Consider the following 6744-nt stretch of genomic DNA (forward strand, 5'->3'; position numbering starts at 1 on the left):
CTCGCCAGACAGACAAGAGAGAGACAGAGAGACAGAGAGTGAGAAATCACCCCCCAGGGGGGATGGCCACTACGCAATCCCCTCTCCTCCTTTCTCCTCTCAGGTATGACACGTTTAATGCTTTTTTTTTTTTTTCAATTATTATTTATTTTATTTTTTATTTATTCATTCATTTATTTTTTAATTTGATCAGAGAGACAAAGGGTGAGAGTGAGAGAGAGAGGAAGTGAGAAAGCAAGCCACCAGATTCAGGACTTGAACCCCAGTCGGCCATATGGGAGTGTCCAGCGCCCCAACCACCACGCCACCTGCTGGTCCCCGACACATTTAATGTTTTAATGAAAAAGTCCTAAACCATAACTACTATTTCAGCAAGAAAAATTAACCTCATAATATTTATCACTCTGTTGAATTTCAACCAGAAATTCACAGTTTTTGCGAACTTCCAGATATGTAAAAGCCGTCATATGTCATATTGTGTTCATGCTGCACACACATGAAACTGACTCGAGGTTTTGAAATTAACTCTTTGGAACCCAGACTTGATTATCAAGCTGAGCTGTCCCCTGAAAAACAAACCCTCTTTGTCTGAGCTTATGAAGGGCACCAAGAGAGTGAAAACTTGTTTCTGTTTTTTTTTGGGGGGGGTTGGAGTAGGAAAACCAACAGTGGAAGAAAAGATCACTTCCTTCGCAGACACTTTATGGGTTTCAGATTCTGTAAAGGCTGGTTGGTAACTTGACCCCAACGTTCATGAAATCCTGTTAGACTTTCCCCTGCCCTCCTTCCTGCTTCCATCTTGGTCCTCTCACCTCTTAAAACTCGATTTGTATTTGTATCCCTATGCGATCCGCATGTCACTGGCTTTTTACGAAGCACTTTTCACCTACATCCTGTGCTCCCCTCCTTCGGCAGCCGGTTGGGCTTCTTCCTGCTTTGAATACCACACTCCCTAGTTATTCAAGCTCAGTCATTAGCACCCTGTCCCCCTATGAAAATTATGAATGAAAAGCCTTGTTGTTCTTTACAAATAACTCAGGCTGCCTCAGTCAGTCAAATTCGAATGGAAGTGACTGCCAGACAAAGGGGCAGGATGATGGACAGTCCTCACAGCAAGCTATCAATGCCCACAGGAAGTTTTTTAAACCACAATATAGGTAGAGAGCCTTGGGCGTTCCCGGAGGACGAGCCTGCAGAGGGGGCTGGAAGGAGGGGGAGGCTCTTTGTATCAATTTGGACCTCAGAGATACAACAATGTCCAGAGTCATTTTTGCCCGAGCGAGAATGAAAAAAATCCGACCGTGGAGACAACTACACCTTGCAGTGATTCTGGCTTGAACTGACACACACAGACAAAAGTGAAGGCACCAACCAGTTACCGGACTTGGCTGAATGGTGCAGTGGGTTACATACTCGGAGCTGCACACTCCCCGCTGAGCACTTGCATTGTCTTGGGCCCCTCTTTCACAACAGGGGAAAAGGTAATTGACAGCCCGATTGTTTGCCTGGGACCCCTGCTATTTTAAAATCCTGGAAGGCCCCCGTCACACGTTGTCAATAATAGCCCTCGGAGGTGAGGAGTGAAGAAGGGCTGTTCAGGAAACAGTTTGAGCCCTTCAAGTGGACAGGCCTCAGTGACTTCTGCACTCTGGCTCTGTCACAAGCGGCTCATTCAAAAATAACCTTAAAGTAATAAATCAAACTTGTTTCCTGAACTATACAAGGAACAGCTGCTTATTTCTCCTCACTTTTTTCTTTCTAAGCCAAAAAAAAAAAAAAAGAGAGAGAGAGGGTTTTTTTTTTTTTCTACAGGAAACCAAGCATGTCAAAATTTGGCAAAGCAATTTGGATGATTTAACAGTTAAACACTTCTCTTTTGAATGTTATGCTTTCATCAGTCTTTAAAAGTTTTATATACATATATATGTATGTATTTAAGCTTATCACTTTTTGCATTCTGTTTGCAAAGTGTCTCTTCTACGTTCTCTTTCTACTCTTGAAAAAAAAAAAAGTGAGTTTAGTATTCTGTCTCCAGGGTATTTGCTGTGTCTAATTTCCAACGTGTTGATCAATTAACTCAACTTAGTTTACAGAAAAAATGTGTGTGCTGCCACAGAAGAGTTTGGATTTAGATCTACAACTCGTGTCTGTTTCTCCTGAGAGCTATAGATTTTGGAGTTCTGATGACAGGGCAGTTTTTCTGTAGTCTGTTGATTTAGGAACCCCAAGCTAGTGTGTATGCTGAAACCAATGTAGTCTGGTATTTTAGAAAAGAACATTTTGCCAATTTTCTGTCTCTTTGGGTTTGTGCCTATCTTTGCGTCTTTCCTTCATGTCTTTTTCCCTCCTCAAATATCTTCGCCACTCAGATTCTGGAAAAAAATCTGCCAGCCTCTCATTGCCCTTACCAAAACTGGAGTATAAGCATAAATAAATAACATAAATCAATTCCCTTCTGTAACGGTTACTGTTTTTGTTTTCCTAGATGTCTGATATTTTGAATAGAGATCCATTTTAAGTGAAATAAATTAATGCACTATGATTAATCAGAGTGCATCTTAGAGCTGAGCTTCATGACTTGTAGACTTCTTAAATTAAGAAGGAAATGTATTTCAGAATCTGTCATATTTATGCACTATGTCTATTTCAATTACTTTAAATACAATTAAGCAGTCAATCATAAAATTATGTATAAGGTTATACAAAAATCCCCCCCATAGGACATTTTTATCACTATCTAATAAATTTAGAAATCAATGTTGATCACAATTTCACAATATATGAGAAATTATATGTTCTACTTTGCGGTGTTTTCCTATATGTATGACATATTTATTTTTCTTTTCTATCTTGTTAAAGAGATTCTCCATTTGTAATGAAACACTTGTAATGAGAGGTATGTTTACAGGAAGATAATGAAAGCCAAATTACAGTAGCATTAGGTCATAGGAGACTTCATTTTCTTTTATAGTCACATAATTGATGACACCAGAAAATGACAAACATGTTCCTTTTTGTGCCGTGTGGTGAGACGAACACACTATGTGTATTTACACTAAGCTGATGCAACTGTGCACCCAGCAGTGGGGTGGGACTTCCCTATAAATGTTTCTCCCATACATGGTTGATACTCGTACTGAACCTGTTTTGATGCAGTATTTCTTCACTTTCAGCACTTTAAACTTCAAACACAATATTGCATATTTTAAAGATGGAATTCCTTGGGAACTATATTGACATGCTTAAAAGAGTTGAATTAGCAAGTCAGGAAAAAAAGTATTTATTGAGACTATGCACAGTAACTGTGTACGTGGTTCATAAACCATTATATAATTTACATGTGTATTATACACTGTGATATTTAAAATATGTAAAATACTCAGATCTATAGATGATTCATTTTGTTCAAGTTCCAGACTTTCCTTTTGCGAAGAGATGCTCAGAAATGGATGAGTTAAGTGGACTTTAAACCTGCAGATGCCCTCCTGCAGCCTCACCAATCCCGCCCCTTGGTGGCCATGGACTCTGGCCACAGTAGGGGCAAGATAGCAAGTGTAGACTGAAAGTGCTCTGCACAGACTTGCCTTTTGGCCTCCGGGTCAGCTGCCAGTCTCACAGCTTGCCCTAAGAATGGACTTCCTGTGCTGTCATTTACACTCAGTATCACGCTCAGCGCTCTTTGTCACTCAGCCTTTGAGACAGAAGGGGGCGAGATAACCAATCTACACTGCTTGTGTTGACTTTGTGGATAAACCAAAGGGCCAGAGTGGAGAACCTGAGTCTTATCCTAACTCTGCAACTGCCTTTCCAGCGACACAGAGCCAGGTTTTTGACCTCTCCATTCCTCAGTTTTCCTCATCTACGGAATGAGGATCATGAAGCAATGTGCTTTTGTTTTATTAAGTGTGATTATTGAAAGGTTTTTCTAAATGTCGAAAGCCCGTCGCAAAAGAAAGAAAAAAAACGTAGATAAAGTGACTGTTTTCTGCTCTTGGAAGAAGGAGAGGAAGTCGTAGCTGATTAATTATCCTCACCTCCCCACTTCCAGAAATAATTCTCTATAATTCTGGAAGTAGGCTCTCTCCCTTCTACAGTTTAGTGTATGCCTTTTCTTCTTTCAAATTGCACTCTCCACCCATCTGTGTTATCCCTCCTGCAATTTTCCCTTTCTGAGTGCGAAAGCACAGCACCGTACTATGAGACCAAGGTGCATAGAAATTGCAAAGATGAAGAGCACGCCTCCTAGACTGTGTCCAAAGTGCATATGCAGAGACTCAGGGAGAAGCAAGGGGGGCGAGGTATGTAACGGGCTGGATGGAGACTCCGTGAAGGCTAAGAACACTTTGGCATGCTTATTTGGCTCAGGAAGATAAGCCCATAGAGACAGTTACCAACTGGAAAGATGGATTTCTGAGCTTGGATAGGTTTCTGGGACTTGGGACCACTTATCTAGAGGAATCTCTTTGCAAAGAAATGGAGTTGATGAGGGTTGGAACCTATAGCGATATTCAGGGATTCTCTCTATGGAGTGGATTCAGTGTCTTTTCTGGTGACGTCCATAACTATGTCATCTTTCTTTTCTTTTTTTTTTAAAGAAAGCATTTATTTGGGGCGAACAGGTGGCATGGAGGTTAAGGTACTGGATGCCAACATGGCAATCATCGTTTGAGTCCCAGACCCACTGGCTTAAAATTTATGCTGGGCATGTGTGCATGTGTACCCCAAATCTCAGGAGAATGGAGGAGAAGAGATTACAGTGAGGCCATCCTCTCTGGAAGGTGATTTCTCACTTTACTTCTCTCTGTTTCTCTATTTCTCTCTGGCAAGCATATGCACCTTATGACAGAAACATTAAAAAAAAAAGTTCATTTATTTATTCCAAAAGAGAGAGAGAGCATCCCCAACAGGGTCTTAATGCCAGGATCGTGGTCACAAGTGTGCCTGGCCTCCTCAGGTAGGCCTATGGATGTGAACCAGCAACCTTTCCATGTGAGTCTGACTGAGTGCTGCATTTTACTGCCATGCCACTGTCTGGACTTCCTTTTCAGTTTAATCATGCAAGTGGATGGAGTGTAGCTTTTAATAAAAAGGGATTAAATCTCCTAGTTCAATCAGAATTTGTGAAAATAGTGAATACTTTTTAAAAGAATTTTTTTATTTCAATTATTATGATCATTATTATTTGTTTAACTTGACCAGAGAGAAAGAAAGGAAAAATAAGAAAGCAGGTCTGGACCTGGGATTTGAAGCACAGTTGGCCATGTGGAAGTTGAGTACCATAACACCATGCCACCTGCTGGCCTCAAAATACTGCATATTTTGGGACCAGCGGTTGGCGTAATGGCTATGTTGCAAGACATCCATGTAGTTGACTGCAGTTCGAGTCCCGGACCCAGTAGCTTAAACTCATGCCGGGCACATGTGCTTGCGTGCCCAAGATCCTGAGAGGAGAATGGAGGAGAAGGGATTGTGGTGTGTCTATCCCCCCACCCCACCCCGCCCCGAGGTGATTTCTCATTTTCTGTGTCTCTGTCTCTCTCTTTCTTTCTTTTTTTTTTTTTTTGGAGAGGTTTTTGCTATAGGGCACATGTGCTCGCCAGACAGACAGAGAGAGACAGAGTGATAGAAAGCGAGAAATCACCCCCCTTCCCCCCAGGGAGGATGGCCACGCCACAATCCGTTCTCCTCCATTCTCCTCTCGGGATCTTGGGCACGCATGCACACGCGTCCTGCGTGAGTTTTAAGCCACTGAGTCTGGGACGCGAACTGCAGTCGACTACATGGGAGTCCAGCGACATACCCATTACGCTAACTACTGGTCCCCTCTCTATCTTTCTGATGAGTGCACGTGCCCTATAGCAAAAACCTCTCCAAAAAAACCCCCAAAATTTCAATAAGATTCTGTGTCTTCTTCCATGTGAAGACATGACGTTTACAGTGAGGCCATCCTCTCTGGAAGGTGATTTCTCACTTTACTTCTCTCTGTTTCTCTATTTCTCTCTGGCAAGCATATGCACCTTATGACAGAAACATTAAAAAAAAAAGTTCATTTATTTATTCCAAAAGAGAGAGAGAGCATCCCCAACAGGGTCTTAATGCCAGGATCGTGGTCACAAGTGTGCCTGGCCTCCTCAGGTAGGCCTATGGATGTGAACCAGCAACCTTTCCATGTGAGTCTGACTGAGTGCTGCATTTTACTGCCATGCCACTGTCTGGACTTCCTTTTCAGTTTAATCATGCAAGTGGATGGAGTGTAGCTTTTAATAAAAAGGGATTAAATCTCCTAGTTCAATCAGAATTTGTGAAAATAGTGAATACTTTTTAAAAGAATTTTTTTATTTCAATTATTATGATCATTATTATTTGTTTAACTTGACCAGAGAGAAAGAAAGGAAAAATAAGAAAGCAGGTCTGGACCTGGGATTTGAAGCACAGTTGGCCATGTGGAAGTTGAGTACCATAACACCATGCCACCTGCTGGCCTCAAAATACTGCATATTTTGGGACCAGCGGTTGGCGTAATGGCTATGTTGCAAGACATCCATGTAGTTGACTGCAGTTCGAGTCCCGGACCCAGTAGCTTAAACTCATGCCGGGCACATGTGCTTGCGTGCCCAAGATCCTGAGAGGAGAATGGAGGAGAAGGGATTGTGGTGTGTCTATCCCCCCACCCCACCCCGCCCCGAGGTGATTTCTCATTTTCTGTGTCTCTGTCTCTCTCTTTCTTTCTTTTTTTTTTTTTTT

Source organism: Tupaia chinensis, unplaced genomic scaffold (assembly GCF_000334495.1).
Source record: "Tupaia chinensis unplaced genomic scaffold, TupChi_1.0 Scaffold148049_1, whole genome shotgun sequence".
NCBI classification, from domain to species: Eukaryota; Metazoa; Chordata; class Mammalia; order Scandentia; family Tupaiidae; genus Tupaia; species Tupaia belangeri.